We start from the raw sequence: 12,704 nt of genomic DNA, 5'->3' as shown, positions 1-12,704 counted from the left end.
AAGTACCTTTTTTTTCTTTTTCTTTTTTTGCTAGGACAGTATCCAGTAATTTTACAGACACTTCAGTTAACCATAAAAAAAACAAAAAAAAAAAACACTGCAATGAAGTGCAAAATTCTAAATACAGGTAAAACAAAAAAAGATCATTCCTTCATACTAACACAGTACATTGTGCACTGTTTTTACAATTAGTTTTTCAGTGTAGTATTTATTAAGTTATTTAGTTAGTTAGTTAAATGCTTTGGAAATATTACATGTAAAACAATCATGAAAACTGAAAGTAGCAGTCAAAATGCACTTTTATCCTTTTAAATAAATGAACTTACTCTTACATCCTCCCCACATCCATTCCTTTGTTTTATAGCTATTATTGAGTAAGGTTAGGCTAAATTTGTTTCTTTTGAGGTCAACGTCTCCAGCACTCCTTCAGCCACACATCTGTGGACACAGACAAAACACCCACACCGAGCAACTTCCGAAACGTGTTCATACCTGGCATTCCTGTCTGTTCCCATGTCAGCACATGATTTGCTGACATTGAGAACTAGGTCACCGAGGGTCATCGAGAGGATTATTCCAATTCAGCCCAAGTTTGGCAAAATAAAGGTTGAGCTCTTTATTCAACGGCAGGGTTTATGTTTGCCTTTCAGACCAGAGGAAATCAACCCGTTGCCATTGGCCTGACAGATTTGATCAGTAAGTGCTATATCCACAGTGACCTAGAACACGTGTTAAGGTCTATATAAAGCCCTTTCTGCTCAGTCTCATCATATTTGACACAGTGGAACTGAATCAGATTGCTGAGAAATATGCATAGGTTTTGCACCGTGTCAAGTCTCATTAAAAAAAAAAAATAGTCTAAATATATTATCATCTTACTTATAAAAAAAAATTAAAAAATTGTTCAGCAAAAATCACCTGCCTTTCTGTGTCCTATATGTGTCTCTGTTATAAAATAGTCTACATTAGCTTTGTAAGGAGAAGTATTACTTTTAGATTATTATTAGGCCTGCTATTACTTTTCTACTACCTAGGTATCAAACCAGAGCACTTTCTGTATCAAAACACTAAACTTTTTAAATAATAATCAAAAATACTTATTTTCCCAAAGACAAAAACATTATATGTAATCAATATATTTTCTGTAATCACAAGCTAATGTTACGTAATTTATATCAAAATATATACGGGTTAATCAGGGGTTAATTGGGAATTTTTTTGCCCAGTCATCTCAATGGCAAAAAGTGTCCAAATTGACCTGAATTCTCTATATATAGACTTATACATAGAATTACTATAAATAAAGACAACTTCGAAATATATCTTTTTTATCATATTATACATCAAAGAAAAAGTTAATTAATTAATTAAAAATATATTTGTCTGTGGTCAGTATGTGTTCTGCACATCAACACTTAGGTGTCAAGCAAAATTACTATTTAAACGAAATAGTTTTTTTTTTTTTTTCTTTGTGGGAAGAGATATTTGCTTTGACAAACTGAAGAAAAAGGAATCCATGATTTTCTATAAGATCAATATGAAACATATTTTCTTCAGCAGATTTTTAAATCTATCAGGGGCTATGATGATAAATGACCTGGTTATTGTTAAAACACAAACTGTGGCTCACCTTGAATACTGCTCCTTAATACAGGTAAACCAATGATTTCTCACAATGAGGACTGGTTGTTTTGACTGGGGCTTGTCCATGTTGTGACTTGCAAGACTACTGGCTTTCTTGAGATGGAGGCGAGCTGAGGATGACAGAATGAAATGTTGGAACTGAAGTAATACAAGGTAAACTCAAAGTTGGGCACTGACACAAATGAGGGGACAGTATGTTCAGGCAGAATTTTTCCCTTTGACAACCTGAAAAGTTCACGAATAATGCATTTTAATACTGAGTTCCCTCATTAGCCTCAGGTAAGAGTCTGTTAAGTCAATAAACACTGAATACATAATCCCCGAGATAGGAAAATGTTAGTAACAATAGCACAAGAACTTTTGACTGCATTACAGTAATTATTACTGCTTGTTCGGGCAAGAATTATTATTCATACATTGGGTTAAAGATCTGAACAAATCCTTAACCCTAAGTATTAAACTTTGGTGTGAAATGGGTATTAAGGATACATCTCGCGGCTTGTTGAGAAGAGGTTTTCTGCTACTTTTCTAAATGACTGAACGAAGATGGGGGTGGACTCTTTAATGGGTCAGTAAGCAACACCCTAGCAACCATCAAGCAATGTCCTAACATCTGCAAAGGAATGCCCTCAAAACCTCGAAACTCAAAAATGCCCTCATCAGGTTTAGCAGATGCAAGTTGTATTATTAGATATGTCCATGTTGTGTATATAAGATTTTTTTTTTTTAAAGAAATTAAACATTTATTAATTAATTAAAAATAAATGTATACTTTTATTCATCAATTTAGCAGAAACTTTTATCCAAAGTGACATATTTTACAGTAAAGACAATTTCAAATGAATGTTATTCTTTTCAACTTTTTATTTTCTAACTTTCTATATTTTTACAAAACAAAAGAAAACAAAAAATATATAATGAAATATCATATCAGCACAATCAGTTTCAACATTGTTAATAATGAAATGTTTTTGCGCACCAAATCAGCATATTAGAATGATTTCTTAAGGATCATGTGACACTGAAGACTGGAGAAATGATTTTTTCATCACAGGAAAAACAAAAATACATTTTAACAGTCATTTCAATTTTCATAATATTTCATAATATTACTGTTTGTACTTTATTTTTGATACCTAAAAACAAATAAATGCAGCCTTGGCAAGTAATTCAGAAACATGCAATGTATACTGCATTAAAAAGGTATTCTTAATGTCGTAACACATTATATCTTTTTATAAATAATTGCAACCAAAGTTAAAATGCACTATAATATTTGAAGGTTTGTTTGTCATGTGTTTTAATGCATGTATGTATTATAACTGTGGTTACAATCATTCATGAGATCATACAATGCATTATAAGATTCATTACAAGGCATAGTTAATGCATTAAAACTATTTTATATATAAAGGCTTTAAGTAAAGCGACCACAAACTTTTGAGTGTTTTTCTTATAGTGTAAAAATGTTACCAGCCCCTGTCTGATGCACTTTAATCAAGTGTAAACTTCTATGTTAACATAGAAGCTGCTTAATGTCAAATTTGTCATTCAGTCTTTTTTTCCAGTGAATTTTAGTGCCTTGTAACTTTTCTCTCCATGGCCCTGCCCCATCCACAAACTGCCATTTTACAAAGGTGGAAATCTACCGTGGTTGAGACTCTGCTGTCCCACACTGTGAATGGGGTCAAAGTCCACAGCAGGGCCCCACAGGCCCGGTACACCTGTCATTACTCTCATACAGCGACGTCTAATGAGGTGGAGCCCAGCGTAATTCCTGAGGACACTTTGCTGTGTCTCCACAGTGGGCCTCTGATCTTTCTGCTCTCAGAAACAAAGCGTTCGGAAAGCCTCCTGCCTTCAGCTCTAAGGGCCCCGTAACAGTCACTGATTCGGGTGAAGTGTGCTTGAGCAGGTCAGACCATTGCCATTGCTGATTGGCCCCCTGTAGGACTCTGGTGGTTTGGTAGGGTGTTAATGAAAAGCAGCCCTCTTCAGTGCCTGGCCGTATTAGTGACACAGCAGCTGGTTAGCAAGACGACACAGAAAAGTGACACATTCCACAAATTAGCAAAGGCTATTATATTGTCAGGAATGGACTGATGTTACTTGACAGGCAAAGAGAACAAAATTGCATTAAATATGAGTGACTAACTAGAAGCGAAAATGCATTTTTCATACTCAGAGACCTGTTCATGCTGCGGAAGCTACGGCAAGCTTCACTGTTGTATTACCCTTAAAAAAAGGGACTGCTGTAATGTGATTGCAGTATTACAACAGTGAAAAGTGCAGTTGTATGTTCTGCAGTATGTAGTAAATGCAGTACTACAGTTAAAAAGCTTTAAAAATGCAGTACTTGATTGTCATACTGCAGTGCATTTGCAGTTTAGTGATGGAAAGAAAAATTACATTTCAATGCATATCTATCTAACTATCTATAATCCATTCATTTACTTAGTTTAACATTACCACATTCCTTTTAGGTTAGGGGTGTCCAGTTCTGTTCCTGGAAGGCCACTGTCCCGCAGAGTTTAGCTCCAACCCCAAATAATCTTTCAAACAGGTATATTGGGACAAGATGGAGCTAAACTCTGCAGGGCGTTGGCCCTTCAGGACCAAAGAGTCTGTAGTTCATTGAATTACAAATGAATTTCAGTGTCTTGAGTCAAAAGCGTTGATTTTAAGATGTTGCGTCAAGTTGAAAGTAGTTCAACTTTAAAAAATGTGTCTCAAGACTTGGATATTCCATTCCCTTCTAGATGTTTTTAAATGCAAAACATCTCGGTTACGCATATAACCCTCGTTCCCTGAAGGAGGGAATGGAGACGTCACGTCGGATGACCGACGAAATTGAGATCTCACCAAAGAGACCAATCCACTTCAAGTGTAACTAAACGAGCCAATGGACATTGGCGTGCGATTGTTGCATCTAGCTGCCGCTGATCACAGCGTGAGTATAAGAGGCAGCAGGTGCACCGCATTAATTCATGCTTTCGCTGAGGAGCCGAGCCGGTGTCCTGACAGCTCAGCGGTGGTACAGCGACTGTGGCGACGGGACGTGACGTCAATAGGGCCCTATTGCACATGGAAGTCTCTGAGATGGCTTAGGCTGCATCACTAGAGATGGCAGAATGTGGTCTGCCAGGGGAAACACGGCTCTAATAAGCATATCGTGGAATACACATATGGAATCCTGGCAGGGTCTCTCATATGGGCACTAGCCTCACACCAGATTTCAAGAATTCATTGGCTGAAAGGTCTGGCACTGGACGCTCCGCCACGTCTGGACACCGTAGTGCTGGAGGACTCGACAGGGTTTGCCTGGTTAAGGAACTCTCTGGAGAATTAGGCGTAAGAACGCCGCAAGCCGACTCTGAGCCAGGCCTCTCAGTGCCACTACCCATTTGAGGTGAGAACACAGGAGGAAACCGGTTCGACACGTAGGCTATAAAACCTAGCAAACGTGTTAGGAGTCGCCCAACCCTGCAGCTCTACAGATGTCTGCTAGCGAGGCACCACGAGCCAGCACCCAAGACGATGCAACACCCCTAGTGGAGTGAGCACGCAACCTGAGCGGGCAGGGCACACCTTGTGCTTCGTAGGCCAAGGTGATGGCATCCACTACCCAATGGGCTATCCTCTGCTTGGAGACAGCCTTCCCCTTCTGCTGTCCTCTGTAACAGACAAAGAGCTGTTCTGAGGTCCTGAAGCTATGAGTTCTATCCACGTACTGTCGCAGTGCGCGAACAGGACAGAGCAAAGCTAGGGCTGGGTCTGCCTTCTCCAGGGGCAGCGCTTGCAGGTTCACTACCTGGTCCCTGAAGGTAGTGGTAGGAACCTTGGGCACATAGCCGGGCCGGGGACTCAGTGTTGCACTGGAGTCAGCCGGCCCAAACTCAAGGCATGACTCGTCGACCGAAAATGACTGCAGATCCCCCACCCTCTTGATTGATGCCAACGCAGTCAGGAGTAGGGTTTTTATAGACAGAAACTTCAACTCGGCTGACTGCAACGGCTCAAAGGGGGCGGTTTGTAGGGCTCTTAGCACCAATGCCAAATCCCAAGAGGGTAGGGAGGGAGGCCTAGGAGGATTTAACCTCCTGGCCCCCCTAAGAAACCTGACGACCAGATCGTGCTTCCCCACCGACCTCCCCTCTATGGGGTCATGGTGGGCAGAAATAGCAGCAACGTACACCTTAAGGGTGGAGGGGGACAGCCTACGCTCCAACCCTTGTTGCAAAAAGGAAAGCACAGCTCTGATCGAACATCTCCGGGGGTCCTCATGGTGAGAGGAACACCATTCGACGAACAGGCTCCACTTCAGCGCATAGGCCCGTCTTGTGGACAGTGCTCGTGCTGAAGCGATAGTGAGAGCTACCTCCTGGGGCAGGTCACCTAGAACCTCCGCGTCCCGTCCAGGGACCACACATGGAGTTTCCACAAGTCTGGACGCGGGTGCCAGAGGGTGCCCCGTCTCTGAGAAAGCAGATCCTTCCTCAGAGGAATTGGCCAGGGAGGGGCTGTCCCGAGGAGCATGAGTTCCGAGAACCAGGTCCTGTTGGGCCAATATGGAGCCACTAACAAGACCTGCTCCTCGTCCTCCCTGATCTTGCACAGTGTCTGTGCTAGCAGGCTCACTGGGGGGAACGCATATTTGCACAGGCCCTGGGGCCAGCTGTGTGCCAGTGCATCCGTGCCGAGCGTTGCCTCGGACAGGGAGAAGAACCACTGGCAGTGGGTGGTTTCCGGAGATGGAAATAGGTCTACCTGAGCAACTCCGAACCGACTCTAAATCAGCTGGACCGCCTGGGGATGGAGTCTCCACTCCCCAGGAAGTTGCCGCTTGAGACAGCTCGTCGGCCGCCTGATTGAACACTCCTGCCCGAAGGAACGAGGGATCTGTCCACGGGCTGAAGGTTTTGCGTCAGGCCGGTGTAATCTGAACCCGGTGAGTACCGCATCTCCATGCCCACCTCGGGACTCGGCCATGAAGTGCTGAAGCCGTCTCATATGGAGCAGACCGAGCAGAACTATTGCCGCAGCTGCAGCCATATGCCCCAGGAGCCTCTGAAAGAGTTTCAGTGGGACCGCCGTCCTGCCTGATAAAGTCTTGAGGCGGTTCAGCACCGACTGAGTATGTTCCTGGGTGAGGCATGCTGTCTGGTTTACCGAATCCAACTCTATGCCGAGAAAAGAGATCCTCTGTGTTGGCACGAGTTTGCCCTTTCCCAGTTGACCCAAAGACCCAATTGGCTGAGGTGCCTGAGCACCAGGTCCCTGTGTGCACACAACTGCTCTCGAGACTGTGCAAGTATGAGCCAGTCATCGAGGTAGTTGAGGATGTGCACACCCCGTTCTCTTTGGTGAAGACGCGAGGCGAAAGGGACAGCCCGAAGGGCAGGACCTTGTACTGATATTACCGACCCTCGAACGTGAATTGCAGGAATGGCCTGTGTCGCGGGAGAATTGAGACATGAAAGTACGCGTCCTTCAGGTCGATCGCTGCAAACCAATCTAAGGGACGGACGCACCCAAAAATAGGTAAAGTAAGGGCTGTAAACCCCCGACCTCATATCAGCTGGAGGGACCGGCTCTATCGTGTCCTTCGCCAGCAGGACTGCAATTTCCGCACGCAAGACAGGCCTTGACTGAAGTGAACCGGATGCCCCTGAACTTGGGGGGATGCCGGGTGAACTGAATCGCGTAGCCGAGTCTGATGGTCCGCAGGAGCCACCGAGACGGACTGGGGAGTGTTAGCCAGGCACAGAGAGACCGTACCAGCGGGACCAACGGGGCCACCGACGTACCCGCGGTGGGGCAGCGAGGTGTTAACACAGGGACCTGGCCCGGGGCCTGTGATGGCCTGGCCTGTGACGGCGGGGGGCGAGGTCTGGGTGTGCAGTGTAACACTCACCTGATTCCTCCTCGTGAGGGAGGAAACACAGGAAGTGGGGACTGGAGTGCTACCACCCTTACCTGGTCCCACAAATGGGCAGGAAGGGTGCTCTTGGGCAACAACCTGCTGCCTTCTGCGAGAGAGGAGGAGGGAAGTGATCCCGTGATGGACGGTTCACCGCTCTCTTCCTCTTGAGACCCAGAGATTGAGGAAACCACTTTTTTAATGATGTTTTGGGTACACAAAATGAAACAAAAGATTCTCCACCCGGCCCTCCTCCGGGGGAGGGAGTGGTGCGGTCACCATCTCCCAACGAGCAGTCTCCTCCATCTCTGGGTCGCCCGTCTCAGGGCCTCTTGCACTTGCGCTTGCCGCCAGATTTGGCGGGGGCCTGGACGGGCTAGGCATTCAGCCTGAGACCGGCTCCACGATGCTGCCTAGTGGAAGGCTGCTGCGGCTACGCGGTTGCGGGGGTGGCTGCAGGGGGGCACCCTCGGCGACAAGCAGGCTGAGGGGCTACAGCCGGAGTGTAAGCAGCAGGTTTCCTCCGGCGCATGATGTGTTTGATCGCCTCAGTATGCTTCTGGGCAAAGCTCTCGACAGCGTCGCTGAAAAGGCCGGTCTGTGACACGGGAGCATTCAGGAACTGTACCTTCTCCTGCTCCTTCATGTCAGCAAGACTCAGCCAGAGATGGCGCTCCTGGACCACTAGCGTGAACATTGCACGACCCAGAGACTGTGTGGTCACCTTCGTCGCTCGAAGCGCGAGGTCCGTCGCAGCACGCATCTCTATGTAGAACCTTCAGGTCGTGACCACCCTCGTGTAGGTCTTTCAGGGTTTTGGCCTGGTGGACCTGCAGTAACGCCATGGCGTGGAGGGCAGAAGCCGCCTCCCCACAGGCTCTATAAGCACTGCCAGTTAGACCTGACGAATACTTACAGGCCCGTGACGGGAGACACTGGTCACCCCGCAGACCAGATGTCGATGCAGTGATCGACATCTGATCGTCAGAGGGGGCACCGAAGGAAACACGTGGTGCACCCCATCCAGCAGAGGGCCCAGCGCGCTCCTTCGGCAGCTCCACCGGCAGCTCCACCGGCTGCGGAGTGCTTGAGGGGTGAGGAGCTCCACTTGGGGAAGCGCTCACCGTAATCCTCAAATCACCTCTGACTCCACCGGATCCAGCAGCGCCCCGGGAACGAACGCCGGATCGCGGCAGAGGCAGAGGGACTCTGCCATGTTTGATAAAGCGGAGTCTATTACACAACTCTGAAATGGTCATGTCCCCACAAGAAGAACATGAACCATCCACGAAAGCCTCCTCAGCGTGCTGAATGCCCAGACACGTGAGGCAGCGATCGTGACCATCCTAAGGCGCCAGGAAACGACCACACCCAGAAACTCACATGTGATAAGACATCTTTAAAAAGACGCGATCACCCGTGTTACTCTTTTAGAGAAATGCTCTTTTAGTGCTGAAGCACGTAGGGGAGCTGGCCACCGCACACTCCAAGTGTGGCTGTCAGCAGGAAGACGATCTTTCTCTCCCGTACAACGTGACCACTGCTGCTGCGCCGTAACGCCCGCACTCGCTCGCAGAACACTCTCTTGGAAAGGGAGAGCAGTAGCTTCAACCATTACCGCTCGGCTCCGAAGCCAAAGGATGAATTAATGTGGTGCACCTGTTGCCTCTTATACTCACGCTGTGATCAGCGGCAGCTGGATGCAATAATCGCATGCCAATGTCCATTGGCTCATTTAGTTACACTCGAAGTGGATTGGTCTCTCTGTCGAGATTCCAATTTCGTCGGTCATCCGATGTGACTCGGAGTGACCGACTGAAAGGGGAGCTGTGCCCTATGTGAATGGCCCCTAACTGTCAAGTCAAGTCAAGTCACTATTATTTGTATAGCGCTTTTAACAATGCAAATAGTGTCAAAGCAGCTTTACATCAGCTTGATATAAAGCTGGGTGGATTTATATCAGCTTTACAGTATTTAGACGGGGAAATAGTGTTTCGAAATAGTGTCATTCTCCTCTGGCCAGACAAAATCAGCAGTTTAAATCTAGGCTAAAGCAGAGTCAGATTGTGCAAAGGACTCATCTGGTTCCTGTGGTCTTGTCCCGATGGCCGTCTAGGAGACAGGGTCTTCACTGGGGATCAGTCTCTGGGGCTCATCTAGTTGTCCTGGTCTCCGCTGACGTTCAGGGCTGTAGAGGTCATCTCTAGGTGCTGATCCACCATCTGATCTGGATACGGACTGGATCCGGGTGGCTGCAGTGACCATCTGATCTGGATACAGTCTGGATCTGGGTGGCTACAGTGACCTCGGAATAAGAAAGAAACAGACTAATATTAGCGTAGATGCCATTCTTTTAACGATGTAACAAGTACATCGGGTGTTTTGGGAAGTGTTCCCAGTTCCGGCTGACCTAATTAATGCAGCCTAACAATCCTTTAACGGATTTGAATTATAGAAATGCGGTAGTGTATTATGTGTAAGCCAGGTTAAAGAGATGGGTCTTTAATCTAGATTTAAACTGACAGAGTGTGTCTGCTTCCTGAACAGTGTTAGGTAGATTGCTCAAGAAATCTAAATAGGAAAACGATCTCCCACCCGCAGTTGATTTTGATATTCTAGGTATTTTCAAATGGCCAGAGTTTTGAGATCGCAGCGGACGTGAAGGACTATAATGCGATAAGAGCTCGCTCAAATACTGAGGTGCCAAACCATTCAGGACCTTATAGGTAATTAGTAAGATCTTAAAATGTATACAATGTTTAATAGGGAGCCAGTGCAGTGTTGACCGAACCGGGCTAATGTGGTCATACTTCCTGGTTTTAGTAAGAACTCTAGCTGCTGCATTTTGAACCAGCTGGAGTTTGTTTATTAAACGCGCAGAGCAATCACCCAATAAAGCATTACAATAATCTAGCCTCAAGGTCATGAACGCATGAATTATTTTTTCTGCATTTGACATTGAGAGCATAGGACATAATTTAGATATATTTTTAAGATTAAAAAAATGCAGTTTTAGAAAAGCTAGAAACATGTTTTTCGAAGGAAAGATTGCTATCAAAAAGTACGCATAGGTTCCTAGCTGATGACGAAGAATTTACAGAGCAGCCATCAAGTATTAGACAGTGATCTAGGTTATTACATGCAAAAGTTTTTGGTCCAATAATTAACACCTCTGTTTTTTCAGAATTTAGCAGTAAGAAATTGCTAGTCATCCAGTTTTTGATATCAACTATACATTCCGTTAGTTTTGCAAATTGGTAAGTTTCATCAGGTTGCCAAGAAATATAGAGCTGGGTATTATCAGCATAACAGTGAAAGCTAACACCATGTTTCCTAATGATATCTCCCAAGGGTAACATGTAAAGCGTGAAAAGTAAGGGGCCAAGTTACAGTGTGTTGATTATTATTATTATTATTATTATTATTGTGTGTGTATGAATTTTCCATTTTTCAATTTCCATTTCCATTCCATCTAAGCAATCTCTATAATATTTCAAGTTACTGATTTACACCAGACATATTGTGAGTTGCTGATATTTTGTTTGTGCACAGGTACATTAATATATATATATATATACATACATACAACAATTCTTCAGCCAAATATGGTTGACTGAGAGCCTTTTCTCGAAGTGCGATATTCTAGTGATAACAGAACTCCAACCGTTTCACTATTTGTATCACGCAGCTTGCAGTATTTCTCATTAATCTATTGTTTGTTCCAGAGCAATTAGTTTTGGCTGGGAGCAAAGTCTCATCACATTATATTTTATGTAACTTTAATGCTGTATATCAGAGCACTGCCTTTGTACTTTGACTGAATTGCCTAGCAACGTTTATAATGGCTGTTGTTGTTTATCAAATAGTATTATTCAATAAACAATATTTTATATAAATAACAGTAGTATTTAATAACAGTATTTATATAGTATTGATAAACAGTGTGTGTTATCGTGATTACATTGTTACATAGTTACATTAGATGGTGACAAGAGACTGTTTTTGCAGTAAAGTCAGCAGTAAAGATTTTAAATTGAAAGAGACTAAAACAAGGTTGTAAACAAGGAAGTTATTTTTACTTTAAACAACACCTTGTAAGATAAAAAAAAAAAAAAAAAACTTGTTAGATGCAGCCAAATTAAAGGATAGTATGACAAAGATATGGCTTTCCTCAGCTAACATTCAAACTGATGTTTTATTGTGAATATGAGTGTGACGAGTGGGGCGGGGCCGAGAGCTGTGGGAACGGAGCGAGGCCGGTGGAGTTAATGATAATGAGCGACACCTGCGCCACTCACCGGTCTCGAGTACCACGGAGGAGCTCCGGAAGGATAAAAGGAGGAGCAACGACAGTGCAAGACGAGAGAGGACTAGGCCTGGACTTTTATTTGTGTTTTGTGTGCGGCAAATGTCCGTGAGGGGCTGCCGCTTTACTTTTGTGTTTGTTTATTTTAAAGTCTTTAATCTAAAAGTCTTTAAATGTTTGCCGGCTCCCACCTCCTTCTTCCCGTTCTACGAACTGTGTTACAATGAGATTGAGCTGAAGAATGAATGCTGTATCAGATGCAGGTAATCACACTCACTCAGTCCATCTCTCTCTCATAATACTTGACTCAACACTTCGTTGTTGTCTCTTTTTTATTTACACACTCGTGCTATTGAACTGTTGTTTAAAAGCAATATCACACTCGCAGCTGTGCGATATGGCTCTATATCAGCACGCTGTGATTACTTGTGGGTGAATCACAGATGTGCTGATATACAGCTATATCGCACTGCTACTCATGTGATATTGCTCATATTTCATGTATTTATTAAGCACCGATAAACACAACAGCTGTTGACCATAATGTTGTACAAATAAAATGTGAATAACATAAATACATTCAACAAATAATTTAACACACAAGGTTTAAAAAGCCAAGGTAAGAAAATAAGATTTCAATTTAGTTTTAAACTCATAGACACTCAGACTCATTTATCATCTTATAAGCTGACTGTGCCCAATGGGACATTACCATGCTGGTATTAAAGGGTAAAACTGATGACACTGCATTGCACATAAAAAAATGGGGTAGGATTTACTTTAAAACAATTTTCACTCAGAAATTGTTAGTACATTTAAAAAATAATTACAAAT

The sequence above is a fragment of the Onychostoma macrolepis genome, chromosome 07, assembly GCF_012432095.1.
Source record: "Onychostoma macrolepis isolate SWU-2019 chromosome 07, ASM1243209v1, whole genome shotgun sequence".
Lineage (NCBI taxonomy): Eukaryota > Metazoa > Chordata > Actinopteri > Cypriniformes > Cyprinidae > Onychostoma > Onychostoma macrolepis.
This window is presented reverse-complemented; position numbering follows the sequence as displayed.